Genomic DNA, 26480 nt, shown 5'->3' on the forward strand with positions numbered 1-26480 from the left:
GCGACGCCGCCGGCGCGTATGTATATGCCTCTTTGTTTATGTCTTGGCCATTACATCCAGCAGTTTGCCTCCCCCATTCGCCACCGTCTAGCGCTTCATTCCGCCTCTTTTGTTTCGTTTTCTCTCTCTCTCTCTCTCTCTCTTGCTTCCTGCGTTCACGCTTCCGCTTCGCTCAGCCGTCATGACACGGTCCTCGCGGAAACACAGGGTATTTCTGCTGTTTTTTTTCTTTTCTTCACCTTTCACGCAGGGGTGTGTACCGACATAGACGTCGGTTGCCGCGCGCTCCGCGATTTACAGCGGAGAACAAACCTGGCGCAAATCACGACTTGCGCGCCATTGGTGTCGGCATGCTGCGGCGCGCGCGCTCAGTGCATGTAGCGAATATGCGCGTCCCGTGCGGACTAGGTCTTCATAAGTGGACGAACGGCAATAGCCTTGTTTGACGACAGAGAGAGAGAGAAAACGCGAAACATAAACGAAACGTCGATGATCATAACAAAGTTTGCAATGCTGTTTGCACGCAGTCGTATATCATTTTACAGTGGTAATAGCATGTGCTTTTGGGCACAAAGTGAGTGCGAGAGGACCATCAGCGCAAGAAAAAAAAAGGAAGAAAAAAGGAAAGGTTAATCACAGGGGAAAGAATAATGGCAACGCAGTCAACCTCTGCGCAGATACTCCATAAAAGTTGCTGCTCGGAGAGAGAGAATGCGCATCCTTCTCGACATCACCGATTGCGACAGCTCTCTCTCTATCTCAGCAGATGATATAATTGCGTCTCTAAGAATTTCGACCATTGACAAAGGAGCGAAACGGACAAGCCCGGAACGCGGGAAACTTGTGACGATTTCTTTCGGAGATAAAATGCCGTGTCAGACGGAGCGCTCGCAGCCGTAACGTGACGTGGACGAAGCACTATAGCACACTGACAATTTTCCAATATCCGAAGCGCACACGTACGTCAGAATCCCTCCTCCCCTGCGCGCCCCGCTTCCCCGCGGAAGAATCGGGGCCGCTCGTCCATCACGACCTGCGACGACGGCTGGAATCTCAACAACGACGAAGAGGTACGCGAAACGCGGTGCGTCCGTCCTGCCACCGGCGGCCGCATCAAATGTCGGCTATGCTAGCGGAGTACTGCGCCGGCCCGCAAGTCAATAAACACGTCAGAAACACGCGTTCCTCCGTTTAGTTCCTCTCGGCCCCGTTTCTCTTTCCTTAAAGCAAAATTCTCCCACACGGAGGTTTCTTCGTTCGTAGTACACGGCGACCGACAACAAGTAGTTCGAACACGTGTCCTCGTCATGTCCTGACAACGGTGCGGAGAAATTACGGGTCAACCGAATGAGCCTCCGAGACGACCCTAAATGAAAGAGGGGAAAAAAAGACCGCGGGTGGGAGAACATGGTTCGAAATAAACGGCGCTGGAGCGGACGAGAAAAGACATCAGCTCAGAGAATAAACAAGAAAAGGGGCGATGCGCGGCAGCCACACCAGCTCTATATATCGACGGCTCACGCGCGGTGGTGGCTCCTTGCTTGTGCGGCACCAGCGTATTTGCGGTGGCTGCTCCGCGAGGTTCCTATTTTATGACGCGGCCGCTCGGCGTACCGGTTGCCGCCGCTGCCGGGGCTTGGAACGCGCATTGAACGTCACGGTCAAGGGTGAGCGCATTACTTTTGCCGCCGCCAACGTCTCTATATAGGGACGCGCGTGCCCCGGACCGCGGGAAGGAGAAGAGGTCGTAAACGCGCCGGGGCCGATCGCCGGCTCCCACGGAATACCGAGAACGCATGGCCGCAGCAGCGGAGACGCCGACGAATGTGGCCCTTCGTACACGTCTCAGAATTCGGCACCGCGTTTGAATCGGCCGCCGCCGTATCGAAGAGAAATGTGCGCTGCTTTCCGGGAACCCTGCGCGCGCCGCGGAGCAGATCATCAGCGATGGGACGACCGCTTGTGCGCTGGCGCTGATGCGCTTTGTTCGTTGCTGCGTGTATATCCGCGCTCCTCTATTTTCGTAGGACGGCTATCGCTGGTGGAATCGTATCCTTTTTCTTTTGTTATTTCTTCGCCTCGCCGTTCGCGATGCGACTCACCACGAGTGATGACGAAGGATGAAATAGATCAATAAAATAGAGATCAACGAAGACGCCCCAGCCGCGCCAGTGTCCGGGTTCACGGTCGCGGAAAGAGCTTCGGTACTTCTGGTCATCTATATACAAAAGTGAGGATGATGTTGAGTGCGGGAGGAGGCTCTTGTATATGCTGCACAAGAACGAGTCTCTATATGACAGAGTAGCAGTCACTGCCAACATATGTTGAAAAAAAAAAATCAATATATGTATATATAGCCTACGTAGACTGGATTGTCCGAATGTCTGTTTTCCCAACTTGAATGGTCTGTGTCACAACCTGAAACATCCGTATCGTATTAAATAGTCAGTTATTATTTTTTATTTTCTGCTGAAGGAACGAAACTCCCGCATGTCTTCTTCTTGTCTCCGTTTTTCTTTTTCTTCTCTCTTCGGGAAGGGTATACACAAGTTCACGTTAGCTCAGGATGACCCATCTATATATACATTCCGCACTGCGAGGTTAAACCAACCGTACTGCATTCTGAAGCCAACATGCAATGGTCATTACAATTTGGCTTTGGAATGCCACTGCATATCTGCTTTGCGTGCACATGGCCTCACAGAGCAGAATGTATATGCAGATGACTCACCATGATATAGCGTTCCGTATAAACGCAACGTACAGGCAAAGTCCTTACGATACTGTCTTCTGAAGGTTCTTTCTATTGAGGGCTGCCGAATGTATTCGATAAAGTTGAAGTCATAAATGATAAATAACTTGATGCGCAGCTTTCTAGCTAAAAGTAGAAGTAGTTTTATAGCTCACGCGAGCTATTTGACTGATTAGGATATCAGTAATCTACGTACCCCTACATAGCGTTGGCGCCATAAAGCCTCCCCCCCCCCCCCCCTCATCCAACTCCCCATGCTGGAAAGATAAAGGGGAAAATATGGAGGTGGGAAGGGGGGGGGGTGAGCAAGACATAATAACAACACTATGACTGATTGTAGCAGCTATTAAAGTACCTCGAAGTACACAGTGTGCGCCGCGGAACTGCGGCCCGCGTTTCGCGAAATCCCAAGCCTCGAATTTTTGTGCATTTTCCTAAATGTGGGATTACGTACGCTTATAATGACGGAAAGATTTTATAGGCCCAGAACACGGGGGCAACAGAGAACATAGAGAAAACAAGAGGGGGGAGTGCAAGGAAGGCAGCGCATGAAACATTGCGAGGAAGCACGAAAGGGGCTGTCTTCTCAGCGGGGAGCGTAAGCAACCCTTCCATCCTGGTACAAACACGCTGTTCGTATCAAAATTCACACGCAGCGGGGTCAAAGTTGAACGCTATACTGATACACCGTTACGACCATGTCGGGTGTCCATTTGGGCGAGCGTGCTTTTCATATACAGCATTCGAGACACGCTCCCAGACATTGTTAAAATTCAGCGGGCGCGATGCTTCCCATTCGTACGGTAGCGCGGGCAAGAAGGGCAGGGATCAAGAGAGGGCAGGCGCGTCCTTCGCGAACCGTAAAAGAAAAAAAAAGAGTAAGAAAAGAAAAAAATTAAGAGAACGAAGTTGTAGGAGGAAAGGAACAAGAACAAAGAGGAAGGAGCAGAGAGTCCATTTGGAACTCCAGCAGGTATAGATACAGTGGAAGGAATAGAAAGGAAAGAAAAAATATATATATACAAAGCCAGAGAAGCAATCGGCGAGCGTTCGTGAAGCGAGGTCGGAGAAATGCTAATCATTTACATGAGCCCTTCGGTCCGCGCTCGTCGCTAACAGAAAGCGCAGCACCGCGGGAGGGAGGGTGGCTTTGGAAGTAGTCGCAGAGGCGGGTCATCACGCCTTGAGGAAGATGGAGAGCACGGCGCGAGTGGTGTATAGTGCCCATTTGTGCCCTTCGTAGGAGAGGGCTGCACACTCGTCGCGGACGAACGCTGAATACCTTATGAACGCTTCGGTTGCCACCGCCATGCCATCCCTATTCGCGGATTCCATCGCCGCGCGGCTCAGTATCGAAAAGGCTGCGTACGGAACAGGCTGGCTACACGCGGAGCCCGCGAACCCACAACTGTGTGAACCTATTGAGGAGGCTATATAGAGCCAATTACAATATACATGTATATACTACAGGAAGCGCTGTACACTATACCGTGACTCCGACAGGGGCCGCTTTATGAATTCAGAAGATTATCTTCGCCGGCGCACGTTCCGCCACGAGTTTAATGATGCGGGCCCAACAATGCATTTCGCTAAGGTGGCTGTATTGCGAGAGATCGGTACATGCGTTAGAAAACCTTCCTGCAGTATGTGCGCTCTAAGTCAATCCGCATTTCCGAAAAGCGGCGGCGTTCTTTAGAGCACCGAAATGCGTCTAGGAACACAGAGCATCGCCTTTACGAATAGTTAAGCGCGACGAGAACTTAACACCACACCGGACCATATATTGCCAGTCCCGCGAAACCCATGCTCGCTGAGTTCGTTCATCGCAGCCCATGCAAGCAAGAGTAAACTCAACCCGTGGCCGCCAACGTCAGAGTACGGTGCAAATACCGGCGTCACTGCGTGTAGCTTTATCTCATGTAGCGAATGGCCAGCAAAACAAACAAACACATTAAAAGCACCGCTCTTGCAAAGAAACCGCGCCGATTCTTCATTGGAAGCAACTCGAAACTACAAGCGCCACGCCGCACCATCCGCACACAACCTTTCGCTGCTTGTTTCATTTTTTTTTTTTCTCTCTTCATATACGCTCGCATTTTTTCAGGAAGACACTCAGCCCAGCGCGGCGATCATCAAGGTTCTTCTTGACGCACCGCCGCCACAGACGCGCCAACACACGCTGCTATAGCCCCGAACCAGAAATATGTTTTCGATTCCCGCCTCTATTGAAGGACTCCACCACACCGAAACAGATTTAAAGCGCGAAAAAGCAAAACAAGAGCAGATAAAAAAAAACTAAATAAATACCGCCCTCGGATGCCATTGCTTTAAAGCGAATACACATTCGGCGGCCCAGAGTACAGAGCAAGAGCTGGGTGTTGAAGATTGAGAGAGGCTCATTCTCTCGCGCTCTCGTCAACTCATTAGGAGAAGGATGAGCGCACACCAACCAAACTGCCATCCGGACTGAGTGCCGAGTGTGTATACGTGTTTTCTTTCTTTCTTTCTTTCTTTCTTTCTTTCTTTCTTTCTTTCTTTCTTTCTTTCTTTCTTTCTTTCTTTCTTTCTTTCTTTCTTTCTTTCTTTCTTTCTTTCTTTCTTTCTTTCGTTCGTTCGTTCGTTCGTTCGTTCGTTCGTTCGTTCATTCGTACCATGTTACCCCCATCCCCACCAATCCCATCCCTTTCGTAATCTTTTTTTTTCCGTGCACTAGCTGCGGTTTCATTGACTTCTTTTTTTGCCCTCTCTTCCTTCCTCCGTTAGCGTCACAAGAACTTTTTAATGGACAACAAACAAATGTGTCAAGCTACTCCCTTTTTTTTTTTCCATACCTCGGCAGCAACCTTTAACGAAGATCATATATAGCAAAGAAATGACGCAAAATTTTGCACGCACGTACCAAACGTGCGGGTATTCTATTAAACTTCTATGTACACACACCACACGAGTCAGCTTTTTTTTTTTGCCTCCGCTCGTCTTACCGCTATGATTCATTAGCTCTCCAAGGAGGCAAAAAAATATTACAAAAGAAAACGCGCAATGGCACCCGCTAGACATGCGTTGTTCCTCGGGGGACCAAAAAAAAAAAAAAGAAAGGCGTGAATGAGTGAATTGGGAAGTTTCGTGGCAAATAAGGAACAGCTGACTAGCGCAGAGAGTATGAGTAGAACGCTCCATTGCAGAATGGAACACGGACGCTCGAAGTTGCCAAAAACAAGGAGTGCAAGGAAGTGTGCCTTGCTCCAAAGCGAAAGAAAATGGAAAGGAAAATTAAACGGAGGAGCGATACGCGGCGCGTCTCCTTTTAAAGAATTGGGTTCTTGAGTTCGCAAGACAGTATTCTGATGACGTCGCTCGTCCGGGCTTTTTTTCTTTATCTCGCCACGCCTTACGCGACCGCCTCGTCGACAGTTTCGTTTCACCAAGCGGCCCGCGGAACGCATTCACTGGAACTTCCTTACATGAGGTGAAGTAAAGGAAAGAGACCGTGAACAAAAAAAAAAATGAATTAAACAAGGAAATGGCAAGAAAGTAAGCAACAAGAGCGAGCATATTTTCGGGAGTACCGCGCCACCGTTTCGACTGAGCGCCGCGCCGCAGAGTGCGCGACGCACAAAAGGTGGCTACGGGTGAAGAAATGGAAAACACTATCGCCCGCTGCAGCACGTAGTGTACGTACGTGTGACTATGAGAATAAGGAGCTGCAGAAAACTCTGTATCGATCCGTCCAGTTTCCATTTCGATGCTCTCTCCTTCGAGGGCGGCTGGTTTCAGCTGCGCGCGTGGAGCACACACACGAGCGCAGCAGAATCTGTTCGTTGTTTCGGCCGCGCCCGAATCGATGGCGTATCAATAGCGCGGAGAGCGATGTTTCGCGCGCTTAACGAGTGCTTTCATTAGCGGCTTTCGTGGCTGCCTCGAGCTGAGAGCGCGCTACGTACACAGCTCTCAGTGCGCGCTTTTTGATGCCGCTGCTGTATATATACTATGCGCGCTGCGGAGGCTTCGCGAAGCCGCGCTCCGCGCGGAGAGCAAGCGCCCCGCGGCCTCATCCAACATGTTGTCTGGCACGTGGAAGGAAACAAGTGCGAAAAAAAAAAGAGAGAAAAAGATGGAAGGTCGACGCGGGTGTTATTTATTCGCGGCGCTTCATACATCTTTGTCTTCGAATCAGTGACCTACACACGCCACGATGTGGTGACTAAGCTGAGAAAGAGATGATATAGAGTTCAAGTACGGCGCTCCAGACAACGCGGAACGAAACTTGACTCTGACGTCTAGCATAGAGCGTTTGAGCCTGGAGGAGGGGCGTGTGCGTGCTCTTTGCCCCCGTCTCGCGGTTTCCATACGCGTGCAAGCAGCAACGAGTCGAGGTTCGCTTCTCGCTCTCGGGTGTCTTCGGCGCGGCACCTTGGACCTATCCGCCAAGAAGCGCCCGCAGGCTGCCCCGTCAGCATATACTATACACACGCAGTGTGAAGAGAGAGAACAAGAACGCGCTACGGCCTCAGCTGCCACTGAGCTCGTCCGGTGATGATTTTTCTTTTTTGTCGCTTTAATGTGATTACTTTTCTCCTACGCGGATGAAAAAGCGTCTCCGCATCGCTGCACGGCTCCAAGAGCGGAGGACGGACCCGGTCGCGGGGTCGGTCGCCTTGTCTCGCGGGCGTCGGGTGACGGAGCCGGAATTGAGCGATGTGCGCCGTGACGCGCGCGCGCAGAGTGCTCTATCTTACGGGCAACACGCGGCGCGGTCTTATACACGCATCCACCACTAATCGAGGAGATGGGGACTCGCCGGTGCTTCCCGGCGGGACTCGCGAAGGAGTCGCTCTGCGTGCGACCCCCGAGGACCTGGGGGGACCGGTGCTTCCCCACTCGGCAGCAGCACGTACAGTACAGACGTCCCGCCCTCCCGCTAGGAGTTTGGCGGAGGGGGTGGCGCCATGTGTTGACCACGTGCTCGCGCTGGCAAGTGGCGGTGCCGAAACACGCACAGCGCTACACAGCAGCAAAGCGCGTCGATGCGTGCGAAGCCTGACCCGCCAGTGGCTCGCTTGAGCGGCTGCCCCGTTCGCGCCTTGGTTCCCGAGCGTTGCTCAGACAACGGCGGGGATCCACGACCGACCGCTGCGTGCGCCGCGGGGTGTGGGGAGGAAGGGAGGAGAGCGAATACGGGGCAATTCCTCCTCATTTACGCCCTGCGGCTCGCGCCCCTTGTTTGCTTTGTTTTGCCTCCCTCAGGCGCCGTCGGTCGGGAGGCCCGAGTCAATCATTCCAAGAGCAGGAAAAGAATTGCTGCCACGACAAATAGCCGGACAAAACTTGGGAAGTCTGTTCTTAACGCAGTCCTCATGATGGGGAAAAAGTCTCCAAAGTGTCATCGAAAAGACGAGCATCTGATGAGCTGCGGCGCACTCTGTCACTGTCAGTCTGCAGTAGGGGCATAGCGGTTCCACATTTGAAGTCTTGTTAGCAACAGTCGAGTTCCCCGTACTGCAATATTTTCTCCACGCGGTTCTTCACTGACTCCAAGGTATTCTGCAAATATTGCACAATAAAAGTGCGTGTGCGCGTGTGCCTTTGCGTGCCGGCGTTCGCATATTCATTGAGAACCATAATCAGATTAGAATCCCCAAGGTCGAATCACTGCGCGGTATAAGAAGCAACGAAGTCAAGAAGAATGACTTCTGAAAAGGCAGCAGTCGAATGAGGACAACAAAAGTACCTTGTATTAAAGAGATTACGAGACACACACAGTAACGTGAACACAAGGATTATTTTTTGAATAAATAGACCTTCTGATTTTGCTGGAATACGTAAACAAATACTATTTGTTTAAGTGTTTTTCTTAGCGTAAGCTAATTCCAGTAAGCATGGAATAAAAGAAGAATTCCCAATATTGGGCGACTGCGTATTTACGTTTGCAAGACGAAGATTAGTACGGGACGAAAGGTGAAATTATGTTGGATTAGGTAGAGTGGAAGCAAAACAAAAGTCGGTTATAAGGGTGCAATAATAAAAAAAAGCTTTCAAAAAAAAATAAAAAAAATCAGAGACTGTATAAACATATACGAATTAAAAAGGAAAAACGGGCAAGATAATACATTCATCGCAGAGATAATTAGGCGCCAATTTCAAAACCCAAGGTTGAAACAACTGTCAGGTAATTCAAGATATAGCGCCGTAATCTAGACAACTACACGAATGAATTTTGTACTCTAGAGCATTTACTGGAGTCTGCAATAGCGTGCTTATATATTGCAGTAGCACCCTCACTCCGATTGATTTTTTTTTTTAATTTCTTTTGACAAATTGATGGTGTTCTTGTGCTAGACGCCGATATAAGAGGTCTGTTTAATGACTATCATAATATTAGAATGCACGAATGAGTTACAACAGGTATAAAATAAGTTAGGTGTCGCGTTTTTGTTTATTTGTTTGTTTGTTTCCTGGACTGCTCGGTAAAGCTAACATATTTACAGAAGCTTACATCAGTATGCATAAGTCCAGGCAGTCGAAAAAAACTACGCGCACACGCCATGTGTCCAATGTGTTACTGAAGCGTGCTTAGTGCGATGATGCGGGTTCGATTATAAATTCCCGAGCTATTCCCAAAGCCACTGCGCGTTCACCACGCAAGATTTCACGCGCCGAAAGACCTACTTGAAGCATATATGTCACCAACCCATACAAATCCCCTGTAGCACACAGGGTTGGGGCGCACGTCGCGACACGGTATTTTTTGTTCTTTGGCCATTAGGCGCCCTCCACTCGCACGCGCTGTACATAACGCGCGTTTTTTGAGCTGCCCATAGCGGCGGTCTCATTAATAAAGCGAAGTCCGAAGGCAGGTGCAAGGCGCGCAGTCACCCGGCGCAAGCCCGCAGTGGAAACGATAATCGACGCATAAACAAGTATGCACGATTCGCAGAAGAGCGAATTTTCGCAGAGTAGCTTTTACGAGGAGAGCAAAGCTCCAGACAGGATGCTCTGCCTTCCTTCCTTCCTGCCCTGTCAGCGGTTGCACAATCCAACTAAGGATAAAAGTAAGAACTCTCGACAAATAGAAGCAAGCGTCCGGACCACCACAGAGAGGCCGAACCCGCAACGCCAACCGGCGTCTCTGCCACGGCAACTGTCTGTTCTGACATACTCTCTTGGAATATATTCTATTTGCCTTTTAGTTTCTTTCTAGTTTCAGCCCTCGCTGCGGCGGCGCATCTTGCGCGCCAGTGCAAGAAGACAGTCCAAACAGCGGGCGCGCTAAACTGACGAAAAACACAAAACGACGCGAGACGCCGGGTTCGTGCGAGAACCGGCTCATCCCTTATTATCTTTAATGAGGTAGGAGCCCCACCCACTTGTCCCGAGGGATAGCCTCCATTCAAAGCGCGAGAGCGAAGCGATAGCGACAAGCACACACACAAATAGAAGAAAGTGATCGTAAAACAAGAGGCCGAAGGACAGACTCGAACACCACACCAGCCGCGCACACGGACATGTCAAGGGGGAAAAGTCCGAGCTAGCCTCTTCTCGTTCCGCGGAACCGTTTAAGGCGGCGGTCTCACTCCGGCGGCACGAACACGTCGTTTTTGTCACTTTTCCAACCGACGCGGCGGCTGTTCTCCGTGCTTTATATAGTTGACTTATATATCATTGAAAAGCTTGATCTTTGTACTTTTCAAATATATTTATTAAAAACAAGTCAACCATTAGTATTTGGGGATGGATAGCCAAGAATAAGCGCAAGTTACACGGTTTTGGCTGACTGTACCTCAGCAGTGACCATTTTTTAAAAAATCTGCTACAGTTACAGCACTGTTCTTTGCGCAGCACATTCAAGACATATTTACCTATTTTCTCAACGTAGCAAATTGATGTTGGACTTCTACTTTTTTGTTGCTGAGCTTTTGAAAACAGCCAAATTTAGTAACTTCCGCAGCAGATTGTCCAGTAACTATTCGCTAGAGAAAGTTCATTTTCGGGGCGTATGTAGAGGATAAGATTTTCCGTCTGAATACCCAATTTCATCGATGTGCACGTGCTACTTTTTAAATTATATTCATCTAAAGTGGGCGATATTCTCAATATAGGGACCTACCGTGGCCCATTTTCGTGGAAAGCTACTGAAGTTCCATGGCCGAATTTGCACGTAGAGAAACTATAGTCCCCGATCTATTTCCTGGACCTAGCGTTTTTCAATAAAGCAAGCAGAAATGCGATACGAAGCTCGTAAACTGTCTTAATTTTTCATGCTGAAAACGTCAACAAAAGTGGAGTAATCTTCAAACTGCGCTGAAATCTCCGCATGCATAGCTTAAAATATAATAGTTACGGTCTCCTTATATAATTATACACACTAATCACACACAAATACTGCAGGAACACTGAGAAATCTGCATTATTCCTATCACTACAACGAAAATCTTCCTCTAGCGCCACCTAGACGGACAACACGAAAGCGCTGCATTGGAAAGCTCCCCGTCTCCCCGACTGTGGCGTTCGAAAACATTTTACTTCAGGGGAGAATGTCAACTTCAGACCATGCCCCAGCATCTGCAAGTCTTCTCTTTTTGTCTGCCTTTCAGACGGCTGCGCGGGAGAGCGTGAAAGCAAGTGTGAAGCATGGGCGCCTTGGGGGTGCAAAGCCGTCTTGCATCGCGGCTGGGGGAGGGGGGGAGAGAGAGATCTGGCATAGCTTGGGTGGGGGCAAGTGCCGGTGTGGCTGGAGGGGGGCAAATGCCGATTTTGCACAGAGAGTATGGGGTGAGCGTCGTCAAGTGAAAAAAAAAAAAAAAAGCCGTACTCTCGGAACGTCCCCCTCGTGTGCGTGCGTATGTTTGTGGCCCCACTCGGGCGACCACTAAAACCGAGGGGTGTGCAACGGCAGACAAAAGAAAGCAGAAAAACGGGCAGTGCGCGTGCGATGCGAGGGAACTGAGTAGATCTGCGTGGGCGAAGTATGTTTTGAATAGCACCTCAGCTTTCCTTTTCTTTCCTTTTTTTTAGAAAAAATGTCGTTTTCCAGAGGTGTGGTTTGCTGGGCTTGTTCACATGAATCCACAGCAATAAACATCATAAATACGAGATAAGGCACACATATATAGGAATGACACGACAACTGTTTTGTACTTGCTGCGTGTTCCTTTCTGCCACTGCTAACAAACTAAACACCGCAGAGTTAAACTAACTAAATTAACAATTAAGCACAATTAAGATGTATACCTCCGCTTCTAAAAAATGTAGGCCACTCGAATTTCTTTGGTACCGGCTTCCTTTCCTTTATGCGTCGCCGCATTTTCCCCGGGCAAAAGTGCGTGAGCGCGAAAGTAACCCATCCCGTTCAACTGGGCTTGCTGTGCTCTGTACTTGCTAGATTAGGCTACAAGCGGAAACTTGGCAGGATACGCTCGCTCCGATTCGCCGTCTATCATATACTTTGGCAAGTTATGCATCGGACTGTTTCGCTTCAGGACGTGGGTTCGATTTCCGCCTACGACAGGCGCATTTCCATGGCAACGAAATCCAGGAACACCCGCGTATATATTTCCGTGCACTCTAAGTGTTCAGGAGTGCCCCATAGCGGCGTTCCTCATAATTACATAAGGCTAGCTCCAAGGGGACGCGGGCGTTTGCGAACTCTTCACTCTGAGTCGGAACACCGTGCAACAAGGCGCTCGCGTGGTTACCCTGCCTCCGCCCCCGCTTCTATCACGCGCACCTTTAGACAGCCTGCGGTTACAGCCTAGGAACTGCGAGCTCACTTTGCGTATTTCTCTGATTCATTGCTCTTGCTTTGAATGATTGTACTTTGGGGTGTGGAACGCGGTTTCTGTCAGCCCAGTATCGCAAACTTCACACCTAAATTTGTATACCTGTTTGCTCGAATCACAAATAAAGTTTATATAAAAAGCCTTAGTGGTAAGCTTCGGCCGTATTTGCGGTCACCCTGTGGCATGTGCGGGCACATATTCATTGGGATTTTCCGAATGGTCTACTCTACATCTCTTCTGGCACTTGGATTTGTATGTTTCGGCCCTAAATAGTAGGCCTCCTAAGTTTTTTTATTTCTTCAGTAAACCTCCTCAGGCAAGGTTTTACAAACGGCAGGTGGCATACATGCGTGATACGCTTGGGGTCCCGGTTCGTTCGCTGCTGTATATCCTTGTGCGCAGACCATATCGGTGACTACGCAGCAATTCTTGCGGTAGCGGGAATTTGCGTCCAATGCTGATGTGGTGAGCTGGAAACCCGAAGTATGACATCGTTCCACGCAACACAGCTTTGCCGTCGGAAGACAGTGACATCCGATTGATAGCCTCCGGCCGGGAATCTTAGGCGCGTGCCTGTAGGCTTGTGTTGCTGCACTGGCGGCTGAAATCAACAGCTATTCCTCGATATCTGCGCAGTGCATGCTGTTGTGCTCGTGACACGCGATCGAACACCTCCTCTCTGTTTTCTTTGCTCAGCTCGTGCTTTATCAGCCGCCGCTTTCGCCTGAAGGAGAAACGTTAGGAGCTAACAACTCAACGTCTTGGAAAGTCTGCCGTGCTGAGAACTTGCGATGTCTGAGGATAGCGGGTCGTAAACTCGTAGCGTGAGTCGTAAGGCTGACGAGCCAACGTAGCCGAACTGGGACTTGCGCCTAGTAGCCAGACAAGAAGAGAAGCGTTTTTGAAAACGATAAGTTTATAAAAAGTATAGTTGGTATCGTTGTGCATAAAACACGTTTACATGAAAGCGACAGATGCGCATCGCGTTCATGTTAACAATGGCAATTCGCTAGGAAGGCGCATTGCAGTAATACGTCAGACAGGGATGGTATTGCGAGTCCCGGTCGAATCACAGGCCGTAAATCACGAAGAGAGTAACGGTGGCCTCCCGTCGTGCGAACTCCGGGCGTGCCTCTTTCGCTATAAGGTATTCATATTAGCGCAAAGCAAAAAACAAACACTCGAGAAGGAATTGGAAGGGAGCAGACAGGTCAGGCGCTGAAACCTTTCTGCTTCCTCCCACTTCTCTCTGTAGTCTTTGTTTCTTTGTTCGCGCTAATATGTATCTCTTTGTATAGTGGTTCATGAAGGAGAAAAGGTGGTAATTTTTGTCTCCCGTGCTTCAGACACGGCTAAGCGCATGTATCCCTCTGACATCAATGAACTCGGCCAGCAACCACATGGCCGCTGCGGCGAAGAGAAGACGAGGGGTTCTGTAAACGGCGTCGCATCGCCTTTCCGAAACGCGCTTGCAAAGCCGATGCGCTACTGTCGCATTCATGTAAACGGGATTATAACCGGCCAGCTGGGGCGACTCCATTCATTCAACAAGACGCCGACACGCCGTCTCCACAAAATGGTCTCCACGTTGTCTGAGTGTGGCCCAGTTCATCTTCCCACGGTAGGGAAGTGTGCCTGCGTTGACAGTTTGCCGTAAACCGGCACGGCACGCACCTCGTTCACACGAATGCGACAACTGGCGCATCGCATCCATGTAAACGGGTGTAAGCGCTGGAAAGGCGCATCGCACAAATGCGCCAGGCAGGTGTGGATTTCGAGGGGTAAGCCGACTCATGGACCACCTTACACAATTGAAGGGGAACGCCGGCCCCTCCTCGAGTCGGCCTCGAGTGCACCTCTTCGATACTACACGACAGCTGCGGGGGCAGAAAGCGAGGACTTCTCGGGAGGGTTCATGCACTCCATGTAAACGGCGGCGCATTGCTCTAGGAAAGGTGATGTGCTACCGCTGCATTCTGTCGCATTCGTGTAAACGCAGCTGGAACGCGGCACTGTTTCCCACGGCAATGCAGTCTAATTGAGTTAGTGGGGGAGACAAGGGTTTCCCAAAAGTCTGTAGGCTAACCAATCCTTCCCTGGGAAGAAGGGGTGCACTATGCACGAGGCAACACCACCAAGACTGGTGTAGTCTAGACCCCACGAGTACAGGAGATGGGGCATAACATCCACTGTGCTAGCCTGAAGCTGAGAGGCAGCATGGGGGGGGGGGGGGGGGGCGATTGAGCGAGGATGAGAGCAGGTAATAAATGTGTGCTGCAGCACGAAAGCCGACAGTCTGTGCTTAGTAACGGGAGACGCTAGAGAACGGAACGCATTTCATTCGCATCCACTGGTGTCCACTGCTCGCAGTAGATTTGAGCTTCTCGAAGCGTGCGCTGTGCACTCTTAGAAAAAAAGTTAGTAAATGGTTAGTAAATGCTTGCATTTACTACTTTCGAGCGTATTTTACTACCATCGCGAAATCTGTTTACTAGCCAGCAGTTAGTAAAGGTCGTAAAGTGCTGCCTTCACTAACCAGAAAGTTTACTTGGTGTTTTTAACTAAGTAACTACTAGCCACCCACATTGCCAGATCTTTCGTAGATGCGCAGTATACTTTGCCGTAATCGTGACAGTCTTTAGCAAAATTTAAACAATTTTTGTTTTGTTGATTACCTTGGAATTAAAGTTTCGTGCTACGTGATGGCACGCATATAAGCAAATATAAGGGCACACGACAATGTGTAGAAAACATCAATTATTCTTCTAAATTCTATGATTGCCAACCAGTACACGGTGCATAGGAGCATAGTCTTCAAGCCGCTGCTAGAGTAGATATCAGCTACGTAAAAGTCTTGCTATTCTGTGTGTGCACTTGCGTGTGTTTTCTCATTCGTGATCAATTCATGCCTCTATGTATGTTGGTTGCTTTGTGTACCTACCACGGTAATTACATGAAGTAATTAGCGGCCATTCGTTAATGTACGAGGACAATGCCACTTCGTTTTTTTAGTCCTTTAGGTACTTTTGTAATAGAATCATCTTTATATGGCAATGCACACGCACATATAAACAAAATAGGCGTAAGCCTCTAATTGAGTTGTTAGCGCGGTTACTAACAACTTAGTAATGGACTAGCCATTCGAGCTAGTACTATTCACTCACTAACTAGGTAGCAAGTTCCACTAGCCTGCATTTTACTACCTTCACTTACTAAGAGGCTAGTGTATTTTGTGACAAGTAAACGGTTAGCATTTAGTCAGTGAATATGCCGACCTTTTTTTTTCCAAGAGTTGTCGCAATCGGCGAGCCACCCTTTGCCTCGGGCGCCGGGACGGAATAAAGGCAGCCGCCTCACTTTGCGGCGATAAGGAAGACGCCGGCTGTTTCTCATGCACCAGGAGGTGCATGGTTGCAATTGCTCGAAACAACACCATTGTCGCTGGTGCCGAAGCGGTAATGCGACACATGGCGCCTTTGTGCCCCAGGAAAGGCCGTGACGCCGAGTTTCCGCCGAAGACGGACCTCGGACTACCGCACTGTGCGTCTCCGGCTGTTAGGCCGTCTACGCTTCGATCAGCGCCAGCTTGCTGTCAATTACTGACAATTTGGGTGAAACGACCACTCATCATGTTATTGTAACGAACTTTATTGAAAATCAAATCCTATTGAAATAGCGTACGCGAATAGAGAAGTCGTTCCCCCGACAAGAGAATAACGCACCAGGACCATTCATGCCACGCATATATGTCGCTGAAGACGTAATTGCTTCAGCTCTGTCATACAAATGGTTTTGCGGTTCATCTGATGCTTTGCACACGGTAACATGATAAATAAATGCTGCATCAACCAAAAGATGAATTGATACTACTCTGCTGAAGTTTCAATTCAAATGAAATAAATGACGGTACGTATAGCAGGGAAAACTGTGCTGCTTAGGCAGTTAGCACGGGTTTGACACCGTGGGTCAGAGCGGCAGCGTTGTAGCACGCAATTGCCAAACTACCCGTCTTTCGAACATTCGGAAGCTTAGGTTACATTCGGAAGCTTATGTTACACGGTGAAGGAAGAGCACAGCTAGTCAAATAGAATTTGTCTTCTCCTACAGACGAACGAGAAGTTGTGTCGGGTATAATGAGGGGAGGAGGGGGGGGGGTGGAGTTGTTACACACAACCACTGGGCGCGTTTCTTCCATGGGGGAAGGAAGGAGTACATACGAGTTTGCTTTCACCCCGTGTTGCAGGTCAGGGTAAAACTGTGCCGTGTTCCCAACAAGGGCCGCAGAAATAGCGTCACGACCCTCTACAGGGTATCACAAACGGCAGAGTTTTGACAACGGGACAGAGTTGAATGCTATCCTGGAGGCAGTCTCGTCTTTATTCTTTCTTTTTCTTCCTGTCAGACCACCATGTCTCACGTTCCAGCACAATTGCAGTGACAACGATGTCTTCTGCATACTTTTGGCGCAGAAAGATTGCTGTCAATTCTACTGCGCAAATATATATATATATATATATATATATATATATATATATATATATATATATATATATATATATATATATATATATATATATATATATATGTAACACACTCAGAAACGACGCAGGGTTTCTAGGTTCGGTAAAAGATTCTCAGAAAAGTCAGACACGCGTGCGAAGCAATTTTATTTACGTTCCGCTCGGGGTCCGAGCTTTATCTGATGAAGCTTAGACCTCCAGTGAAACGTAAATAAAATTGCTTCGCACACGTGTTCTTTTTTTCACTTTTCTATATATATGTGTGTGTGTGTACGCGAACAGAACTTCCCTGAGCATTTGCAAATAATTCATAAACTGTGAATAGAAGCCCTCATGTCACCACAATTATTTGGAGAATAATTACTGCATAATTATAGCGTTCTCTCTACAAAATATTGCTGTCAATTCTTTCTCGAGAGAAATAAAATCTTTAGTACATAGATCGATTGTGTCAGGGTGTGTAACGGCATATAGAGTGGTAGACGTAAGTGGCTGTTTACTTGAGGAAGTACATAGAAATGGAACAAAGAAAAAGGAGAGTTTATTATGATGACCGCTGTCTAGCTCAAGCAGATGACTGAGTAGTGACAATCAGTAAATGAGGTAGGAGTAAACGACAGCGACAGAGGGGATTATTTACATAAGTACACTGTACACGGAAGGATGTGATGTCTCATGGTTCGCTTGTGATGTGACCTCCGCGATAGAGTTTGTCACCCAAACCCGCATTTCGGCACTGTATGTCACGGAGAGCAGCTGGCCAGGCAGCCTACGTGAGCGGTTTGCAGCGCAATTGTTCCTCCCGTGAAAAGAACCGCACCGCTGGGGACAGGGACAAGTGAGCGAGGGTCATCACAGAAGGAGAGATAGAAAGAGGCGTCGTTGAAGGGGAGAAAAAAAAAAGCAGCCCTTGCGGCAGCGGCGCGTAAATAGTTATACTACCAGGAGAAAGAGGCACCTCTTTTCTAGACAGTGGCATGGGAGTACGAAGGCTCTCTGGGCCGTGCTTTTTTTTTTCTTTTGGGGGGGGGGGGGGGCGGGCGGGAAGGGGGGGGGGGCGTGAAGCACATCTGAAACTTTTCAAAGGAGCAGCGGCGCCCCTGAAAAGAGTGGATTAGTTGCAGCAGGGAGAGGCTCTTCGCTGTCGCGACGGCCGGAGAGCGCATTTTCCTCTCTTTTTTCCAAACGTGACTTGGGGTGCTATGCAGGATGGCCCGAGCTTCTCGGGCACACGAGTTTGCTCCGAGCCCGCCCTACGACGGTCATGATAGGAAGACAGTGTGGAGCGCGCGATAGAAGCGTTGATAAAAACGGCTACAAGAACGAGAATGGCATCACAAACGCATGCGCGGCATTTGCGGCGGTTTTCAAAGGAATACCGCGTGCGAACGCGTCAGCGCCGCCACTCAGTCAACATTTTGACAGTGCAGCGACGTCAGCGTGATTGTCGCGCTATCTTTTTGCCAACTGATGATCGCGCCTCCCACAAGCGTGTTCGTGGGCGTTTGTCATCTTTCGGAAAATTCTTTCGTTCCACCTAGTGCATGGAAATTTCCACTCTCGAAGGCAACAAGGGCGACCACGCAGCACTCTGGTGCAGCTCGTTTCGCTTCTCTGGAATATTACAGATAAATAAATGGACAGGCTATTGCTATACTTACATTACACGTATGAACATTTTTTTGTATTAGCGAATCGGTAGAAACAGTGTCTCCGCAAACAAGTAATAGTAACATTTCTCGCCGCAAATCCCAGTGGGGGCACTTGCTTCACAGCTGTTAGTGCTACGTCGTGAGAGCGGTGAAATTGAATGCGAGGCACCGTAGCCACGTGATGATGTAACCTTTAGTTCTTCGTGCGTGTGTGCATAGTCTGTGCGATTAAGCTCATAGATGAATCGTGCCGCTCGCTGGCGTTGCGCCGTGAACACTGCTCCTCGGTAAGAGGAACTGCGGTGGGCGGAACCGCTCTTCGCCGCGGGCGTCTGTCAATCAAATTGATTGACGCGCGAACTCGGGCACAAACTCGTTGATTTTGAAAAGGCCCCAGTTCAACTCGTGACTGTCATAGTGCCGGTGTGCCTGTCAAGTGTTTCATGCGGTGGACGCTACTCAGCAGCTTCTTTGCATATAAAATAATTTGTTCAGCTTGCAGTGCTTGTGCAGGGCTTGGGCCATCGGTGGAGCTTGTGATCACCTAGCTTCTTCCACCTTTTTTACGTGGCTCGTCTACTCAGTCTGCTTGGTCTGCTTCGGTGTAATCACCGCGACAGTTCGGTCTCAATATTGGTGCTATTGCTTAGGAAGGTCTTAACTAACATGATAGTGAATAGTCCTTATTGTTAATGTTTTAATTACCAGGACATTAATTAAACACATAGGTAATTAGCATAATAATTAGCACGATGCCAATTAACACGTCCTCGGTGAGTACGGTCTTGATTATCTTTGTTTTAATTACACACTCTTAATTATCGTCGTGTTAATTAGCAATAATTGATAATGTTTAAATACCGCGCCATTAATTACTCAGGTTTAATTCGCAAGGTCCTGAATAGTACGGAGGCAATTAGCGCAATCCTAATGAGCACGATCCTAATTAGCACGTTCATAATTAGCGCCGTGTTAATTAACAATAACTAACAATGTCATATTTACCACGACATTAATTACATTGGTTTAATTTGCAAGGTCCTGAATGATACAAAGGTAATTAGCATATTCGTAATTAGAACGATCCTAATTAACACGATCTCGGCGAGTAAGGTCTTGATTACCATGGCTTTAATTACACAATCCTAATTAGCGCCATGTTATTTATCATGATCTCAATTACCTTGTTCTTAGCTTTACACGGCTTCATTAGCATGGTCTTAATAAGACGTGGCTTAGTTAGCTCGACCTTAGCAAGATTTGGCCTAATCAGCTTCATCATAGCACGTCCTGACTTAGCTAGGTATACCGCCCAGCCAATTAGCTAATCAGCCGGGCACACGTGCTCTGGAACCGAGCAGACGATGAAGAAGAGAACGACGAGGGCGCGCGCCGGCCCAGCAACGCGCTAGAATGTACAGGCCGACCATGGTGATTATACACGTGGCCTCGGCGATTAGCTCTAGCCGCGGTGTTGTAAGGCGCTCCGTCGGAACTAATCTCGGAGGCCACGGTGCTGCTTATTCGAAAGGATACTTGCTGCAGACATTAAACGCTTGAAAATGAATTCAAACGGCCCGCGCACACATAAAAAATATAGTTAGTAGAACTTTCTGCCACTTTTCCTGCATGGGTGCACTTCTGCACTCAGTGGAACGACAAACAAATGAAAGAAGGTGCCTCTAGATTGAAGACACCACCCAACCTTCTCGACCGCCCTTGACGTGATGCCGCGTTCCATCGTAACCAATGGAACGGAGCGCGCGCTGAGGGACGGATTTGACCTTTTCGTACTATTAGCTCGTTCAAAAGGGGGCGTCGCCAGAGCTCGGAAAGATACCGAGTTTCGCCAAACTCGGGCCATCCTGCATAGCACCCTTGGTGGCGTCTTCTGGCGGCTCAGAATGAAACTACACTGCAGTGGAACCCCCACCTTAACAGCCCAGATCTGACTACGTCGCCCGGTGCCCAGATAAGCTTTGGCGACGCGGCCCCCTTTTCTCGTCCCGCATGCGTGGTGTTTATTTTTTTACGTACATTTCTTTACTGGACACGGCTTCTTCCTTTCCTCTCTCTCTCTCTCTCTCTCCGTGCACCACCTTCAAAATTGTTTCGTTTTATTTTTCCTCGCGTCTTGCGCTTCCGCCACGCATGCCGCGACCTCCCGCGGAAAGCGTCGACAAAGGCCACTTTCCCCCGAAACGCGGGAAAATAAGCCGCCGGAGAATGGAGGGAGTGTCGTGAGCACGAATGATGTTCCGAGCTCGACCCCAGACTGGCCCGGAAAACGCGAGCGCCTCCTTCGTGCTTGCAAGAGGCGGCAAGACCGGCCGCAGGACGAAGCAAACAGCGCGAAAAGCTCGCGAAACGCGCGCATAACACACTGTGCTATGGTCACTGTACCGCGTGAGCGACGTATGACTGGCTTTTTTGCTTGTTCGTTTGTTTTGTGTTTTTTGCGTTTCGGCTCAAAAATGAAGTTCGAGAGACGGACGGCCTGCCTGCGAGTAAATCACCTGCGTTTGAACAGCGCGGCTATAGAGCGAGGCAGTGGTGTTAGTTGGGTCGGTACACATACAGGAGGGAGTCGCACGCAAGACCGCAAGCGGAGAGAGACAGACAGGGGGAGGGAGAGTTTGCGAAAGCAAGGAAGGCGCTGAGTGGGAGTGGCAAGCGTCGCTGCATGGTTCTGCATCTCCCGCTTAGCTTATTTAGCCCAGTCTCTTTCTCTCCATTTCCACTTCCTCAGTTACAGCTTTTTTTCCCCCCTGGCAGCTCGCTAGTCGAGTTTACGCGTGCAATAAGGAAAAGAAAAATAATTATAGAACATGCGCACACCGGCCTTTTCGGCCCGGTCTGCGGGTCCGACTTCGGGGAACTTGGCGCGATGAGCCTGGCTGCTCGTTAGACGCGCGCGGAAGGAAAACGGAATGACTTGGTTGACCGCTGCCTCGCATCCTCTTCGTCCTTCGGGACGTCCTCACAGAAGGTTAGACACGGGGAAACAAGACGAGCCGGGAAGCAGCGAAAATAAGTAAGCGCCACTGAGAAGCATCGGGACGACGATGCCACTATCCGGTGGCGTGCGAGTTGCAGGGTCCGTGCGACTGCATCAGCAGCCGCGATAAAGGAGAGAGAGCAGGCTACCCACACGGCGTCTTTACGCAGGCCGCCCGCCGGTCGGTGGTTGGCGGAATAAGAAAGTGAAATGGGAACAGACTTAACTGGAAGCCGTCCGGCAGTTACCGCTTCGGTTTCTTTTTTATGGGAGTTCCCGGAAAACTAGTCTCAAAGAAGGGCCTGCCGCGCCTGCTTCACGAAGATTTCACCACTCCACACATAAATAAAGTGCGTTCGCAATGCAACTCTCGAGCACAAACCCGAAGACATGCAGCCGCGGCAAGTAATAAGCGTCAGCTGCGAGCTTGGCCCTGCACAGTAGCATCAACAAACACCAGCACCAACGCCACGCGGGTACATACATCCACATACCTAAGCACGTTGGCGATTCGAAACACAGTTCCCGCCTTCGTCGCATCCCGTTCACCAATCTGCATGCATTAAATTGTCGTTCTTGCTTTCAAGCGAGCTTTCAGTTTGTAAACGGTCTTTCACATAGTAGTCGAGTGTGAACGACGACTGCTAATGCAGCGTTAGGTATATAGGTATAACACGTCACTAACGTTGACTATCGCTCCCACTGCGTCAGTAATTAGGTGCCGCATTCGCAGTTTTCTTGCTTGCGCGAACTATTTGCCGTCTGCTCATAAAAATATCATATTACCAATTCGCTCGCATCTGATCTTATTGAAGGTGTCAGTGTATACATTCCTGGTTCTAGTTAGTTTACCATGTCCACAAGAAGGCTTTAGTAAGTCTTTTTTTTTAACATGGTATTAAACGTTTCAGTATAATTTGGGACTCCTATGCTTTGTCCAGTTGCTCGCATTGACGGGCGCACATGTAAGCTCGGGTCACTGCCACTCGTCCCCTATTCATTGCCGTCACTTTCATATTGAAACCCCTCGTTCTTCAATGATTGAGATCGCAGTATTTCTATTCCGACGTTTGATCTTTCAAGACATAATGACGCTTCTCGCATAAAAGCCTAAAAAAAGGGACCCGAGATTTGGTTTGTGTACCGATACACTGGCTACATAAACTTTTCTGTACATATACCAGGGAAGCGTTTTCAAAAGACGAGACGTTTTGTCAGCTGTAGACTTGACGTGCACTGAGCTTGTATACAAGCTATGAATAATCGCAGAGTTTCCAAGTACTCAAAGCAAGTATTATAGGCGCATAGTATTGCAGGTATAATTATGAGATGACATGGACTAATAGCGACCGGTAGATGCTATACAAAAGCAATGCATCATCTTCTGTATCAGCGTTACACTCATCTGCCGGCAATGAACAATAGAAAAAATTCGGCAGATCCCACGTATACCGTGGGAGTCGATGTTATGCGAAGCATGCGGCGGGAAGGTGACTGTGGTGTAATTTTTTTTACTGAGCGAAACGTTACGAAATGATGCTAAAGATCTGTATAAATTTTATACGCGCACATATATGCTGAAGAGCCGCATATGTGTTATAGACCAGTTGTTTACAGTTGGGTAACGCTGCCAACGGAAACGTGGGTGTTACCAACACCAGAAGCGGTAAGCTGATATGTAGTGCTTATACTTGTCCGTTATCGTGGAGAAAGCACGCACGGTTCACGAACCCGTGTGCATGTGTGGAGGGGTTCCTAACAGTTCTTGAACAAGGTCATCATTACCGTGATCAGTGAGCACCAGACGCTGCTCGTGACTTGTTATCGGTTCCGGTCGCGATCACGGTGGCGAGGGGTCCATGTGTAGTGAAGTATGTTATAGTACAGCTGTTAGAAATCGTGGATGCCTCGGTGATTTCGTCGACAAAGTGTCTGTCTATAGAGCCGGCGACATGTCGGAATCTGAAGTCACCCATCGCGTTGGTGAGGTTTAGGCCGTTGAGGCTGGTAGGCCTGGATAGGGCTACGTAGACCAACATCAGTGGATGACGCTTGTCGTATTCCTAGACTACCTGGGCCAGGCACGTAGGCAAGGGGGGGGGGCCCGGGGGGCCCGGCCCCCCCCCCCCCCCCCCCGAAATTCGTCCGGGCTTCTATATTCCCGGGAAACTTTTGTTTTATTTTTGCCATGGAAATACTTTCTTTCGAACAGTTAGGCCTTGGGCCCCCCCCCCCCCCCCCCGAAAAAAAATCCTGGCTACGTGCCTGACCTGGGCGTATGTGGACGGCCGTAGCCTAGTCTGCAAAGCGGCTGTCACTCAATCTGGCATCATCCTCGATGAGCATGAGGCCATCGCCCAGTCTTGTAAGAAATGAAGGGGACACTGCGTCGTTCTGACGGACTAAGTGCACTTTATGGTGCGATGATGTGAATATCACGCGTAACTTTCGTTAATGTATTCCTCCGGGGTCGAGCAATGCTTCAATATAGCTTGCTGAATCATAGGAATACAAATGTAATGCTTATTAGACTGCTATAAAAGCGGAGCCAACACTGGAATCGCGGATGTTAATCTGATATGACGTCTGTATACAGTAGAACTACATATGTAGTGTTTATTGCTTTCTTGTAAAATTAGATACCCAGCACCACAACCACGACTGACGTTGCACCGACATCACGCCTGCATAGGCTGTTTTTCCAAACCAGTTTGTAGACCTGGAGTGGCTTTGTGGTAGAATACCTGATTGTCACGCAGAATGCTTAGGTTCGATTCCTGCTTGGATCCTGATTTTTATTCTTTCCATTCGTCGGGTCAACGCTGGTGATGTCGGTTTTTCTCAACGCTCTCGCATTTAAATTACCAATGTCTGTTCTCGCCGTTCCTGGGTAGATAGAAATTGTCAATCACCTGTGGCGCATACCCATACACCGCGGCCGGTGGTAAACGGGTATGTGCCACACGTGTCTGGAGGAAAGGGTTTGACGACGCACGCGACAGGATTTTCACGTTATTCATGTCATGACCACACAGTCATATTCGTCAAGTCCTCTTACCCTCCCATGCTAATTTTGGTCTACACCAAGTTAAGGAGGCGATCACGAGAGCGCCCAGACGTAGGCGGCTAGATAGATAGATAGATAGATAGATAGATACGTAGATAGAAATGCTCAAAGTGCCAGAGGTTCGCTAAGAAATGCTTCGCATTTAAAAGGAATCGAGAGGAGAGTATCACCAACGCATTCAATTTAGACGCGGCTGCGCGGCAGGCTTCTCAGATCACGTGGCCATCTAGTCCACTATAGTCGTACAAATGTGTGCTGAGGAATCAACACCCTCTATCAGCAATGGCATGAACGAGGGCCTTGAGTCAGCAAGAAGCAACCGAACTGGCTTTGCGGATGCATATTGTAATTTTGTGACTTGTTCTTGCAAACGCGGTAACTACTGCGGTATACTACTGTTTTTAAATGCGAAGCATTTCTTAGCGAGCCTCAGGCACTTTGGGCGTTTCTATCTACGTATCTATCTACACTCTAAGCCGAAAAGGACTAAAATGGGGTATGGCATTGGTCCTTCAGGGGACTAAATGGGCTGCCACAGATTTTGAACCATTTTTGGACCAACTGCGGGAGTAACTACAGGAGTTCAACTTTTACTCTCTAGCACTTACTCCAGGTGGTTTAAACGTTGGTCCTCGTAGAATGCTCAAGAGGCACTAACAGTTGAACCGTCTGGTCTAACCGAGAAAAAAAAAAAAAGATGGCGATTCTTCGCTATGTCGGCGTAATTCTTGGTATTTCTAACTGAATCAGCATTGAATGATGCATTATTTGCGGCACAGACATACACCACACAGACACAGTGCACAGACATACAACCACACACAACCATTGCAACCCCCCGTTGTTCCCCTTCTTGCCGGGCGTTTGCGCACGACACGCACTGTCTCGCATTTACACCCTGTTGGACGAACCATTGATCCTTTGGTTTAACGACTGCCGTTAGTCCAATTTTGCCCAGTTTCGGCTTAGAGTGTATCTATCTATCTATCTAGCCGCCTACGTCTGGGCGCTCTCCTGGTCGTCTCCATAACTTGTAGTATACCAAAATTGGCATGGCAGGGGATCAGTGTATGACGAACACGATTCACCGGTCATGACATGAATAACGCAAAATACCTGTCGCATACGTCATGAAACCCTTTCTCTCAGTCACGTGTGGCACATACCCGCATATCAGAGTTCATGTTACGCGGGTATGTGCCACAGGTGATACAGAGTCTCAACCAACACAGTAACGGTGAACACACACACTGACATGCAAGGAAAGTGATAATAAATAATATTAATTGTTGGGGTTTTATGTCCCAAAACGACGATATGATTATGAGAGACACCATACCGAATGGCTCCGGAAATTTTGACCATCTGGTATTCTTTAACGGGCACCGAGATCGCACAGTAAGTACACGGGCATCTAGCATTTTGCCTCAATCGAAATGCGACCGCCGCGGCCGGGATCGAACCCGCGACCTTCGGGTCAGCAGCCGAGCACCGTAACCGCTACACCACCACGGCCGACGCAAGGAAAGTGAGGGAGCTGAAGACAGAACACCCCTAGAAGACGCTCAACTACCATCTACTCGTCCACATGGTCAGCAACGTGGACTACGTTGATTACAACAAACAACCGGGATGAATGCTTCCCTACAATAAATCTGCCGAGAGAACCAGGCCTCCCATCATTACCGGTGACTTCAACATTGACTTATCAAGAC

The 26480-nt window shown here is 48.9% G+C and overlaps 1 protein-coding gene across 2 annotated transcripts in view; it reads right to left on the reverse strand.

The window, feature by feature from the left end:
- The window catches only part of LOC119399583 (discoidin domain-containing receptor 2), a 204970-nt gene that overhangs the window by 150039 nt on the left and 28451 nt on the right, over positions 1-26480 (reverse strand). The gene's annotated exons all lie outside the window — the stretch shown is intronic.

This window comes from Rhipicephalus sanguineus, chromosome 1, assembly GCF_013339695.2.
Source record: "Rhipicephalus sanguineus isolate Rsan-2018 chromosome 1, BIME_Rsan_1.4, whole genome shotgun sequence".
Classification (NCBI taxonomy): Eukaryota; Metazoa; Arthropoda; class Arachnida; order Ixodida; family Ixodidae; genus Rhipicephalus; species Rhipicephalus sanguineus.